The sequence below is a fragment of the Chaetura pelagica genome, unplaced genomic scaffold (assembly GCF_000747805.2).
Source record: "Chaetura pelagica isolate M959 unplaced genomic scaffold, ChaPel_1.0 scaffold135, whole genome shotgun sequence".
Lineage (NCBI taxonomy): Eukaryota > Metazoa > Chordata > Aves > Apodiformes > Apodidae > Chaetura > Chaetura pelagica.
In genome coordinates, this window is record NW_009953649.1 from 2,371,230 (window position 1) to 2,384,531 (window position 13,302).

General features: G+C 41.4%; 1 protein-coding gene across 1 annotated transcript in view; it reads right to left on the reverse strand.

Moving 5' to 3' along the window:
* UST (uronyl-2-sulfotransferase) overlaps nt 1–13,302 on the reverse strand; it is a 79,304-nt gene that overhangs the window by 30,425 nt on the left and 35,577 nt on the right. The gene's annotated exons all lie outside the window — the stretch shown is intronic.

A 13,302-nucleotide genomic window follows, 5' to 3' on the forward strand; every position in this document is an offset into this window, starting at 1 on the left:
CTATGTTCCTCAGATATTCAGAATTGAGCCTATTGTGTAAACCTCCACTGCTTAGAATGGATTATTAGAATGTATTTATAATTTTCCTGATTTATTGTTCATCCAACTAGGTGCTATTTATAATTTTTCAAAGACTAGGCATACCTACTGTACCCTGAGGAACTATATTCCATTTCTAGCTTAACTCTAGCACAGTAAATAAACTTAGTGGCAACTGGGATTGGATTCCACTACCCTTATCTAGTCTAACAGACCCTTACTCTTCAAGCAGACCCACTGACTCCAAAGAGACTTAGAGCACAAAAAAACTGTGTAAGACAACGTGAGCAAAGATGAAAGGATCTCATCTTTGTAAAACCAATCTTCATTCTTATTTAAAGACATGTGTTTCTACAATGCATTCGGCTCGATACACATATACCAAACCAGTGACTAATCAAATCTGTACTTTATGAAGCAAAATGAAATGTGATAGAGAACCCTTCAATAGGCAGCATGCTCTCCACCAGACAGAAGTGCTCGGCAGCGTGAATGACCTGGAAAGCATCCCTGGCCCTCCCGGGGCGGCATGGGGTACAGGCCTCCAGCTGCAGCACCCACTTCTGAGACTGGAGCAGAAAAGCCCTTTGCTGAACAGACAAGCTCTTCCCAGAATTCGAACCTCACGCCTAACTTCACATTTGGGCCTATAAGCCTTTTAAAGTACATTCTTGTTTCCTCCTCTGTCTTACACACCTGTCAATCAGTTTTTATTAGCACATGAGAAGGTCCCAGGCAGGCAAGTAAATCACACAGTGAGGAACCATCAAAGAATATGCCATAAAATTGCCAAGTTGGATACCCTTCAGTGTATTCAAGCATACTGAGAAGGGCTTGCCTTGAATATGCACCAGAAGATTTATGCTCAAGACCTGAATTTTGACATCCAAGGCCCTGAACTTGAAGCTAACCAGCCTCTCATTCTCAATTCTATGAATATAACTAAGAAATCTACTGATGGCACAGTAAGGTGGTGCAGGCAAAGCGTCCCTATCATCCTGATAAGGCTTTTTTAATATTAACCACAAATTGCAGTTTTAAAAAGGTTTATTGTGTTTTTACTATAGACACCACCAGAGGTTTTTTCAGGAATACATATTTCCGTTTTCTTTAAGAACCTGCAGGACCTGAAGTAAATTCACAAATTCCTTGGATTAAAAAAAAAATATAATTAAATTGTCCCAACAATATTTTAAATTATGTCCAAGCTATCATACACTTGATTGATGGATTAATTGAAAGGCAGAAACAGCTACAAAAAAATTTAAAAATCATTAGTAACACCCAACCAAGAACCATTCCTCTTTTCTCCATCCTGTACAAAGGTGAAGGGACATTAACTCAAAACAAAGAAACTTAAAGGTTTTTTGCAAGAATAAAGAATACAGGAAGACAGAAAATATCCCCTGAGATATATAAATATTAAATGCAAACATGAAAGTGCAACATTCTTGTTATTCTGAAAATACTCGAGTGATTTGGCAGAAGAAACATCCATATAATAAAAGCAATGTAAATTAACATTGAAAAATCCTGCACAGCTTGTATTTAGTCAAAACAAGATTTTTAGTATTCCTTTTTAGGGTAAACTGCTGTAGGATCATGGAAACAATTGGGCAGCACAAATCTAAACTATCCAGTGGTGATTCCCTTTGTATTTGTTTTGTGGAATGCAAAAAGATGAGAGAGAAAAGCCTCCCCGCCACTGATGCACTCAAGGTTTAAGATAAAGGCCAGGCATGCTTTCACAGAACCTGTAAATTTTTTGGCCGTGCAACAGCCCACATTTCACATTCCCGACACCAGAAGTGCCAGGTTTTCTCTGCAGTAAGAGCACTGTCCCTTTCCAGTCTCCAGTTATCACCACTGCTGTGATCCAAATTACAGCCGCTGGAGGGTCCAGATGCATGTGCAGCACCTGCTCACCTATTTGACTGCATTCACAATCTCTGAAATAAATCAACAGCCACCACCCAACCCCTCAGAGGAGTTTTTATTTGATGATAACTATGCAGCTCCATGAGATGTGAAATCACAGTTTTTAATGAAGAAGTGGGGTGAAACAAAGCTCGGCCTGAGGTGTGCTAGTCATTACAAAACTTAAACACACCTACAGGAAAGATGCTCTTCAGTTGCTAGCAGGACTTAAAGGAATTTCTTGGGGTTTGTTGGGTTTTTTTGTTGTTTTATGAGCACAGAAAACTAAGATGAAATGACATTATTCTAGGCAGTGTTATTCTGTTATCCTAAGCAACATTAATGTCACATTTCCCAGTAAGAGCCTATTTTCCCAGCAGGACACAGATCTTTCAGGGCAGAAAGGTTCTTATGAGAGACAAAAAATTGTGAGGTGACAGATGACAGCCTTGCTCATTTAAATCACCAGAGGAACCTTGTAAAAAAAAATATTCTAACACAGCCAGGAAAGATACAGGAAGAAATACACATAGCTACTTTGATCACACCCCTCCACAATACAGAAAAAGGAATTTTATTCTATTCCTCAGCTCCCAGCTACAGTCCACACTTCTCATGTCTCACTGGGTTTCTGTCACCAGCAGGGCAGAGGGATGCCTGGGAACCAGCCCTGGGGCTGCAAGGAACAACAGAAGCCATAGTTCTTCCTAATAGTGCTATGTTTTTCTACTGGTGTCACAATTTTGGCTGAAATGGTAAACTGGTAGCATCTACTTCCTTCTGTAAAATTGTCTTACATATAAAAATCACAACATGCCCTAATCAATTAATCTGTCAGTAGCCAGACTACTCACCTACCAGAAATATATTAAAGCTGTATTATAGTATTTTTAATGTTAAGAACAAACTTTTATTTGCCGTGGTGAGTTCATACATGTCACAAGAGGAAGTCAGAACATCATTAAATGTATTCAATGGATAAAAAATCCTTTTGGGAATAAACAATTTGCTTAAATTAATTATCTATACTGTACCATATACAAAAAGATGTGAACTTAGAGTTGAGATTTTGATTTTTTTTTTCCTCCTAATATAAAATCTGAAAAGTATAGGAAAAATAACAACTTTTTTTTTTTTTGTCTGGTAGAATGAACACTTTAGTTCTCAACCAAAAATTAAAGAAACATCACATTCTGCCATGCATCACAGAATCATATCATAGAATGGTTTGGGCTGGAAGGCACCTTAAAGACCATCTAGATCCAACTCCCATGAACTGGCAGGGACACCTCCCTCTAGATCAGGTTGCTCCAAGCCTCATCCAGCCTGGCCTTGAACACTTCCAGGGAGGGGGCATCTACAACTTCCTGGCTAACCTGTTCCAGTGTCTCACCACCCTCACACTAAAGAATTTCTTCCTAATGTCTAACCTAAATCTCCCCAGTTCCAGTTAAAAGCTATTACCACTTGTTCTTTCACTACAAGCCCTTGTACAAAGTCCCTCCTCAGCTTTCCTGCAGCCCCTTCAGGTAGTGGAAGGCCACTATAAGGTCTCCCCAGAGTCTTCTATTCTCCAGGCTGAACAACCTCAACTCTCTCTGACTTTCTTCATAGGAGAGATGCTTCAGCCCTCTGATCTTCTCTGGCCTTGTTCCATGAGCTCCATGTCCTTCTTACGTTGGGTGCTCCAGCACTGGACAGAGTACTCCAGGTGGGGTCTCACGAGAGCTGAATAGAGTGGGAGAATCACCTCCCTTGATCTGCTGGCCACTCTTCTTTTGATGCAGCCCAGGACACAGTTGGTTTTCTGGGCTGCAAGTGCACATTGCCGGTTCACATTGAGCTTCTCATCCACTATCACTCTTAAGTCCTTCTCCTCCAAGCTGTTTTCAGTCCATTCTCCACCCAGTCTGTAACTGGGCTTGGGATTGCCCTGACACAGCTTCAGAACCTTGCACCTGGCCTTGTTGAACTTCATGCACTTTGCACAAGCCCCCCCCCCCCAGCCTGTCAAGGTCCCTCTGGATGGCCTCCCGTCCCTCCAGTGTGTCGACCTCACCACACACTTTGGTGTCATCAGCAAACTTGCTGAGGGTGCACTCAATGCCACTGTCCATGTCACTGACAAAGATGTTTAACAGCACCAGACCAAGATCATTGGGGAACACCACTTACCACAGGTCTCCATCTGGATATCAAGTCTTTGATCACCACTCTTTGAGCAAGACCATCCAGCCAGTTCCTTACTCAATGAGTGGTCCATCCATCAAATCCATACCATTACAGTTTTGATACCAGGATGTCATGTAGGACAGTGTTGAAAGCTTTGCATAGATCCACGTAGAGGATGTCGGTTGCTCTTCCTTTGTCCACCAATTCCATAACCCCACTGCAGAAGGCCACCAAATTAGTCAGGCAGGATTTGACCTTAGTGAAGCTGTGTTGTCTGTCACCAATCACCCCTTTGCTTTCCATGTGCCTTAGCAGAGCCCTCAAGAAGATCTGCTCCATGATCTTGCCAGGCACAGTGGTGAGACTTACTGGTCTATAGTTCCCCAGGCCTTCCTTTATTCCCATTTTGAAAATGGGGCATATTTTTCCCCTTTTCCAGTCAGTGGGAGCTTCACCAGACTGCCAAGACTATTCTAATATGATGGAAAGCGGCTTCACAACTTCATCATCCAGTTTCTTCAGGAGCCAATATAGCAATTCTAACAATTTAAAATGAGAAATCATAACTCAAATGCGTGCATGCCTTGTAAACATTTTTTCATTAATCATCTATTAATCTATGGGAAGTCATGAAAACAGCCTTTCACAATCAAAATGAAAAATACGACATGTTGTCTTTCCATGCCCTGCCCTCATAGGATATTGCAACTTCTGTGAAACCAGAGACCCTGCTTACAGCCCAGCCATGGTACATGCTCCTCACTTAAGTCTGAAGGCAGAAGATGCAAAACTGAGGTGTGTCATGAAGGCTACAGAGGAACTAGCGACCTACAAAAATACCTTTCAAGCTTCCATGAAACAAAATTAAATAAATTGATGTGGAAAACCAGTGAGTGATCCCAGTCTACAGTGACCTCTCCTGCTTACAATGCTGTTCTTCATACGCTGCTACAGTCAGAGGCACAGTCTAGTCCTCACCATTGCCAGCCAAGGAAAATTCTTCTGCTCTGCTGAGAGCCCCCCCCGAGCCCTCTTGTGGCTCATAAAATGTTTTCTCACATACTTGCTCGGTGTCTGTGAAGAGGTCAAACTGACCGTTACATCCTAAGGACAACATTGCATCATATGAACTAAATACAACCACACTGGGAAAAAAAAAGCAGCGCTTTCTCTGACCCCAGCCAGGGAGCTCTGAGTGGCCATGGAGTGATGGGGAAGAAAATGTAAACATGACAGCTCAGAAAAGGGCTCCTGAGTGTAAATATGAAAGAAGGAAAAGCAAAACTTCCTACTTTGTAATGCTGCAGAGACACTGAAAACTCAAGGTATAGTTGGCATTAAGGTTTTCAAAAATTAATGCAACATGACCTACTAAATCTTATTTATATGTTTTAATGGAAAATAAACCACAATGCAACACATTTTTTAACCATAATTAGAGAGGTTTTTACTTAATTAGATGATATTTAATGCTTCTGTTCAATCTCAGTCAAATATTTGGATAACTAGACCCACACAGCAGCACGATGACAGCTTATTTCAAATTCTGGAGGCATTGGTAGTTGTCTGCATCTCTGACAACGGCACATCCAGCAAGGCTAATTCTCTATTAGGTCCATGCAGCAGATTTAGGTCTGCCCTGTGACAACAGATGCTACAGGAGGTGGAGGCCAGACAGGATTTTAGAGACTGCAGCACAAAACAGGGAAGTGCCTGGGGCACAAAACAGTTTGGGCTGTGCTCTGCAAAGACTTCTAGCTGACTTTAACCATTGCTTTCTTGCTTAAAGGTCAAGAAGTACATTGCTTTACCCTCAACAAACAGTACATTTGAAAGCTGAGCTAAGGTTTGCATTTGAAAACTAGTTTTCAGTCACAGATAATACTGCTTTCAACTCTTCCTCACTTGGTGTGTCTGCTTTTGAAGAGGTACATTTCTGAACTCTTTTGTACAGCTCTTAAAAACCTGCACAGACATTTCCCACTTTGCAGGTATTCAAGTTCCTTTCCTCCACATATCTGTCAGGAATCAAAATATGCTTTCTAAAAAAAAAATCAAAATCCTTAATCTCTTCCATTCCCAGAAAATCCTCATTATAATTTCTTCAACAAACTGCCCTTTGCCTTCAGCTGAATAATGTATTTGATAAAATGCAGCAGCAACTGGAGAATGAAGAGCCCTCTCATCACCCATACTTCTGTAAGGCCCAGTGAACTGCTACAGGAGGACACAGGGGACCAGCCTATGCAGGAGATGGGAAGAATATTCTTTAGAAGGTGCCAGATTCCTAACAGCAGTGTGTTGAATGAGCAAAAGCACCCTGTAGAGCCAGCCTGGCCATCTTATTTAAAGGTAAGCTCAAAACAGAAGCTGTCCTGTAAAACAAAGCAATGTGCCCTTATCAATGTGTCAGGGTCTTTTTTTCCCCAAATAATTTTTCACTTATTATTATCTAGTGACAGATTCCCTTCTGTTTTCCTCTCTTTTATTTTTTTCAGATGCTTCCTGCAACCACCATTTCTGTCTTCTTCACCTGCGGTTACAAGGACAGCTTACTGATGTGCTGGTTTGGTGGGTTTTTTGTGTTTTGAGTGGCTCAAGGAAGAAGCTGAGAAGCTCCTCCTGCTCCAAACCCAACCAAGGAGCCATTAGAGGGACAACAGATGCACCTCTGCGATTAACATAAAAAATAGCTGAGGTAACACCTGAGCAGAGAAGCACTTAGACTAAAGGAGAGGAGTGGTGCCAGAGAAAGCTGAATGGTGCTGGTGGTTGGTGAGGAAGAGGGGGAAAGAAGGTGCCCAAGCAGAAGTTTCCGAGATGGCAGCTGTTCCTCTGCACTCGTGGAGGAACGTGGTGGAACATTCCCTGAAGGTGCCAGGAGGGGTGAACTTGGCCAGTGGACTTGGATTTTGTGGCCAGAGGATTTGCTGCCAGTGGACTCTGGACTTACACAGCTTTGGAAGACCCTGGCGCCAGGGGAGTTTGTTCCTGAAGCAGCCTGTGACTCTCTGAGAAGCCCAGGCTGGAACAGCTCCGGACCTTGAGGGAAGGACTCATGAAGGAGAGGTTTGTGGAGGACTCTTTGCTACGGAAAGAGACCCTGTGGGGAAGCAGGGAAGGACTCTAAGGAATCCGTGTTCCTGAGGAGGATGGTGCAGCAAGAACCACCAGCCTGTGAACTGACTCTAAACCCCATCCCCTGTCCCCCTGTGCTGCTGGGGGGAAGGAGGGAGAGAAACTGGGAACAAAGTGATTTGGGCCCGGAAAGAAGGAAGGGGTGGGGTAACATACGCAAGCCCTGCTCTTTGTGTTGTCTGTGTCCTGTGTGTGTTTGATTAGTGTGAAATTAAATTATAATTTTTTCCCCAAGTTGAGTCCGTTTTGCCTGGGACCTTAATTGGTGAAGAACCCTCCTTGTACTTTGTCTTGACCCATGAGCTTTGTCCTCATCCCAGAGAGTGTTTTGGGGGGGAGTTGAGTGAGCAGCCATGGGGCTGTTCCTTTGTTGTGGTGTTGGGCCCAAACCACGACACAGACTTTCCCTAAATATTTCTTTTTCTCGTGCTCCAGGGTAGTGCATTAATGCTGCATGTGAGACAGGGAATGGGAAGCTTACAGAACCCTTGTCAACTATTGATGATTTGAGATCAACCTTAAATATTAGCAGAGATAGTACATTAAGGAACACATATATCTTACGTTTCTCTCCTCAGAGCTTAGTATGTTTCCTGAATAACTGCATTGGTAAGTTAGACATTTATACTTGCAAGTTAATGGAATTTTATTTTGTTAATGGTATGAAAGATTTTTTCTTTAATTAAAAAAGCCTGTACTGTAAGAGTACAATTATTAAAAGAAAATTATATTAAGAAAGTCTGGAGAAAAAGATACCTTAAAATATGTAGGCTGGTTCAGTTAGGTCTTTTAATTGTGCATTAATGAAGAAACTTGACTTTTTAAAGCTAGCCTAGGGTAGCCTATGGCTTGCTTAGATTCAATTTGTGCTGTCTTTATATCAGCCCAGATTTCCTTGATTTTAAAATTTATTTATTTTTTTTGAGAGGACAGTTTTGGGTTTTCTTTGAATTGACTTTCCACTTTTTTCTGGCAAGATGCGTGTTTTCATTTTTCCCCAAGACCACATAAGCAAATAGACTGCCAAGTTCAATTCCCACTTTTTGCTTTTTGATGGACTCCTTTGGATGGGCTAATTTGCCTGGATTTTCTGCCAACAATGTGTTCAGCTTTTCTTTCTGGCATCTTAGCAAGCGAAGGAGCAGCTAACAAAACACTGTCTTCTGCTAACCACCCACATTTTCATTTAGCTCAGGCATAAATTATTCATTAACATACAAACTTTTGCTGGCATTAAGATAGCAGAGGTAATTAATTATGTCTATGATGCTACTATTTAAATGCAACAAACATGAAACACATTTTTAGTTCCCAATTTTCTAACTTATAATGATGTAAAGCATCAAGAAAATCATAGAATCATAGAATCTTAGGGGTTGGAAGGGACCTTGAAAGATCATCTAGTCCAACCCCCCTGCCAGAGCAGGGTCACCTAGAGCACATCACACAGGAACGCATCCAGGTGGGTTTTGAATGTCTCCAGTGAGGGAGACTCCACAACCTCCCTGGGCAGTCTGTTCCAGTGCTCTGTCACTCTCACAGTAAAAAAATTTTTCCAGATATTCACCTTGAACCTCCTATGCTCCAATTTGCACCCATTACCCCTTGTCCTATCACTGGTAATCACTGAGAAAAGCCTAACTCCATCTCCCTGACACTCACCCCTTACATATTTGTAAACATTGATGAGGTCACCCCTCAGTCTCCTTTTCTCCAACCTAAAGAGACCCAGCTCCCTCAGCCTTTCCTCGTAAGGGAGATGTTCCACTCCCTTAATCATCTTCGTAGCTCTGCGCTGGACTCTTTCAAGCAGTTTCCTGTCCTTCTTGAACTGAGGGTCCCAGAACTGGACACAATACTCCAGATGTGGCCTCACCAAAGCAGAATAGAGGGGGAGGAGAACTTCTCTTGACCTACTAACCACACCCTTTCTAATGCACCCAAAGGATGCCATTGGCCTTCTTGGCCACAAGGGCACATTGCTGGCTCATGGTCATCCTCCTGTCCACCAGGACCCCCAGGTCCCTTTCACCTACACTGCTCTCCAGCAGGTCAGCCCCCAACCTGTACTGGGACATCGTGTTTCTCTTCCCCAAATGCAAAACTCCACACTTCCCCTTGTTGAATTTCATCATGTTTCTCCCCGCCCAACTCTCCAGCCTATCTAAGTCTCTCTGAATGGCAGCACAGCCTTCTGGTGTGTCAGCCACTCCTCCCAGCTTAGTGTCATCAGCAAGAAAATACATAGGTCGATATATTTCTTTCCTCTGTGTTACCAGAAATTATATTAGTAATTTGTCAAAGACCAGTTTTACCAGTTAGAATGGAATAACTTCATAGTTATAAGCAAGAATTTTCTCTCTTTTTTTTTTTTTTTTCCATTGCTTTTGTATTTTTCACCACAAACTGTCTTAGTACAGGAAAGATATGAAAAAACCCCACAAAACAATAAAAAAAAACAAAAACAAAAAGAAGAAGAAATTATACAAAAAGAGTAAGACTGCCTGCCAGCTGGAAGAAGTGTATAAGCATTAAATAACCATCCTGTTACAGAGGGCCCAGATCCAGGGAAGACCACAAATACAGACCATTATACTGCAATCAAGAATGAATCCCAGTAGCAACTAACAGAAGAGAGATCGTACATCTGTTAGTTCTGTTTACTAACACCTCTTTATAAAAGAGCCTGGAAAATTAGTTGGCTTCTGTGATCACCCTTAACAAAGTCAATTAGGGATATAGGTGTATACTCAATTCTGCAAACGCTGGGCAGGAAATCCCCCCCACCTCAAGGATGTCTCAGCCCTCCCTAATGCAGCACTGCTGGACTCTACCCAACAGATGTCTGTCAGAAAAGCAGTGAGATACATCCAGCAATTCATGCTCACAAAAGGTAGCTCTGGAGCACAGATAAAGTTATTCTTGGACAGAAGATGGCCTCAGCCTTGCAGCTGACTATGAGGCTGAAGGCAGTAGGCTGGAAGTGGACAGAGATGCAGCTGGTGAGCAAAGGCCCTTCCAGTAGCATGGTCTCACCATACCAGGCGATGTAAGAGCAGCCCTGCCTGCTCCCTATCCTGGCAAGAAAGGCTGCTACAGAAGACCCAGGGTGTTGAGAAGCATTTTAGACTATCCTTTGCTAAGGAAGAACCAAGTTTAAATAAACCAGGATGGCCATTTGTCCAATCTGTTCATAAAAATGTTCATATCCGCTCTAATTGATAGCAGCCCATTACTGCTCCTACGGTCAGAAAAGCTTTACTAGCATCTGATATGAAAACACCTTAATGTAATTTAAGGAAACTCCTTTTTGTCTTAATCTTGATGAACACAAGGAATAACTGCAGGACATCTGCTTCACAGAATATTTTTATTCATCCAAATATTTAAATTTCTCTACAGGATTTCCTTTTTAAGAACCATTTTCTGGACTCTACTCAATTTCTTAGAAGCTTAACTTAGGGTTTTCAGCTCCAAGTAAAGCAGAAAAGACTGACGGTGCCTTACATAAGTTCTCAACAAGGGAACACCACAGAGGGCATTTTGTGTCTCTGGCTCCTTGAACCAGCATCTTCTGTGCTACACATTTTTTGTTTTACAACCAAATTGGGTAAGATACAGAGGAAATCCTCATCCAGCATCATAGACTATCACCTCTCAAGTGAACCACTCTTAATGTTAAAACTCTCACTGTCCAGCCAGTGAGTCCTGCATTGAGGCCAAGTCCTGCTCCCAACTGAGCAGTGATACACATTATAGATTGCTCAGAGTGAGAAATCATGTAAAAAAAACCAAAACCACAGGAGATCTGGATGCTTTTCACATACAGAAAAGGGGCCTCTAGAGAGAGGCATAAGTCAGAAGTGAACTCAAGTGACAGTCAATCAAATAAAAAATGAACAGAAGATTAGAAAAAACAGGTAGTATTAGACAATGCTATAGAAGAACCCAACCAAGAAGGGGGAGAATCAAACTCAGCAGAGAAAGCTGTGTGTCTCCAAATTCCAACAGGTCTTTGATTCAGTCACTAAAGATGTGATAAACACAATCTGATATTCTTCAATTCTCAGGAAAGAAAAAATAGAGGATAAGAGGATAGGCTGATAAAGGATAGGAACCTAAGGACAGGAATAAAATGACTCATTTTCTTAGTGAAACAGAACACTAAGTAGGGTCACACAGCATCTGTGCTGAGACCTCCTGCATATAACAAAGAGGGCTTAACAGTGAAATAGCCAATTTTTCAGGGAATATTAATGAAAGCAGATAGGAAATCTAACCTGAAGGAGCTATAAAAGGACACTATAATGTTGATTAGGCAATAAAATGCTAGAAGAAATTAAGTGCTGGAAAATGCATGGATCCTTGCACCAGAATACTCTGGATTACAAAGGTTTAAGATGGATTTAAAAAAACCAAACACAACAAAAGAACAGCAGCAAAAAAGAAGTAAAAAAGATATATTCATAGAATAAAGGTCTATCATGGGCTATTAAACACAGCTAGGGAAGCAAAGTCTGGCTTTGGAAATTGGTAAGTTGAAGAGCATCAGAAAGCTGGGAGGACATGGGAGGGGAAGCAACCCTTTGGCTTCTCCCCAGCTTGTACTGTCTTCCTCAGCTGGGCCTGATGGTGCTCCTATCTCAAGAAGCAAGTTCTCACCTTTACATATGACACAATGTGATTTGCACAGATCTAATTAGATTTAAATGTTTCAAAATACTGCTTCAGTGCTAGAATACAGCAAAGCCTATTTCAATAACAAGATGTTTCTGTAGTTTCTGTAGTTCACGTTTTCCTCACGTTTTCTTCCTCAGGTCAGGTGTTCTCATTCCTTGACTGCATGCACAGAAATTATGCTTAGTGGACTTTAGCCCAAAACTCAAAAATGTTTTGTCATGTACTAACAGAAACACATTTAGGTTCTATGAATGCCACAATATCTTGAAACATTATACAGTTTTCTGCAGAGGTCTGTGAAAAACAGTATCAACAACACAAAAGTTTTAAAGAGGTTATTAATAAAAATATCAAGAGTTCTGAATGTTAAAGATGTCATCAAAGATAAACAATTTATGAGCCAAAAGGAAATTCTTTCCCTTGGCAATCAGTATTAAATATTTTGCTCTGCTACATCCCATCAAGACAGAGGCAAAACAAACAAGAGAGAGGATTCCATTTGCATATATTTTTACAGAACCTCATACGAAAAGAATTAGGGAGGAAAATGCTTATTTTCCTCACTATAAATCTTCAAAAGAAAAGAGTATATACATGGAAAAGGGAAGATATGCCACAATAAATCTGAAAAAATATATTATTGCAGGTTTCAGGAAAGCAGTATTTAATAATTAAGCTTCTCTAATCTGCAGATACAGCAAAATTTTCACTAAAGAAAATGAACACTGGCTAGCTGATGCATCTTAAAAGTTTTATTTCATCATACCGCTCAGTGATAGCTTAGATTATCTGCTATAACAAATTCTAGTTATACAATTCCCTTTCACTGATGCTAAAGGGAGACAGACTGTATCCAGCAGCTCCTGATGTGCACCTGAAATAATCCAGTCACATCAAGTACACTGCCTAGCAAAAAAGAAAAAGAAACCTGCTGCTGAATTCTCCATTAAAAAAAAAAAAAGAGGAAACATATGATGATCAGGTTATACATTTATTTGGTTTTGCCTATTTTTTAAAGTTAGTACTGTAGTGACTTTTAAGAAAAACTACCTGGCTTCATCCTAGCAGCATGGTCTAAAAATGTTTCATGTCCTCTCGACATTTGTGGTTGCACCTTACCACAAGCCTCTTGAATGGTGAGAAGAAAAGCCACAACTGCAAGCTGTGCTCATTCTGCTTTCCTACCAGCCTTCTTCCCAGCACTGACTAACTTTGAATCTCTCCCGTCATCTCTTAGGGCTGAAATGAAAAGGAGTTGCAGAGCAGAGAAGAAAACCACACTGCTTGTGGCTTCCCTGCTGCTGCAACTGGGGATGGTTTCTGCTCTGCTGCCCCTATCTAACTTCTGCAGCTATT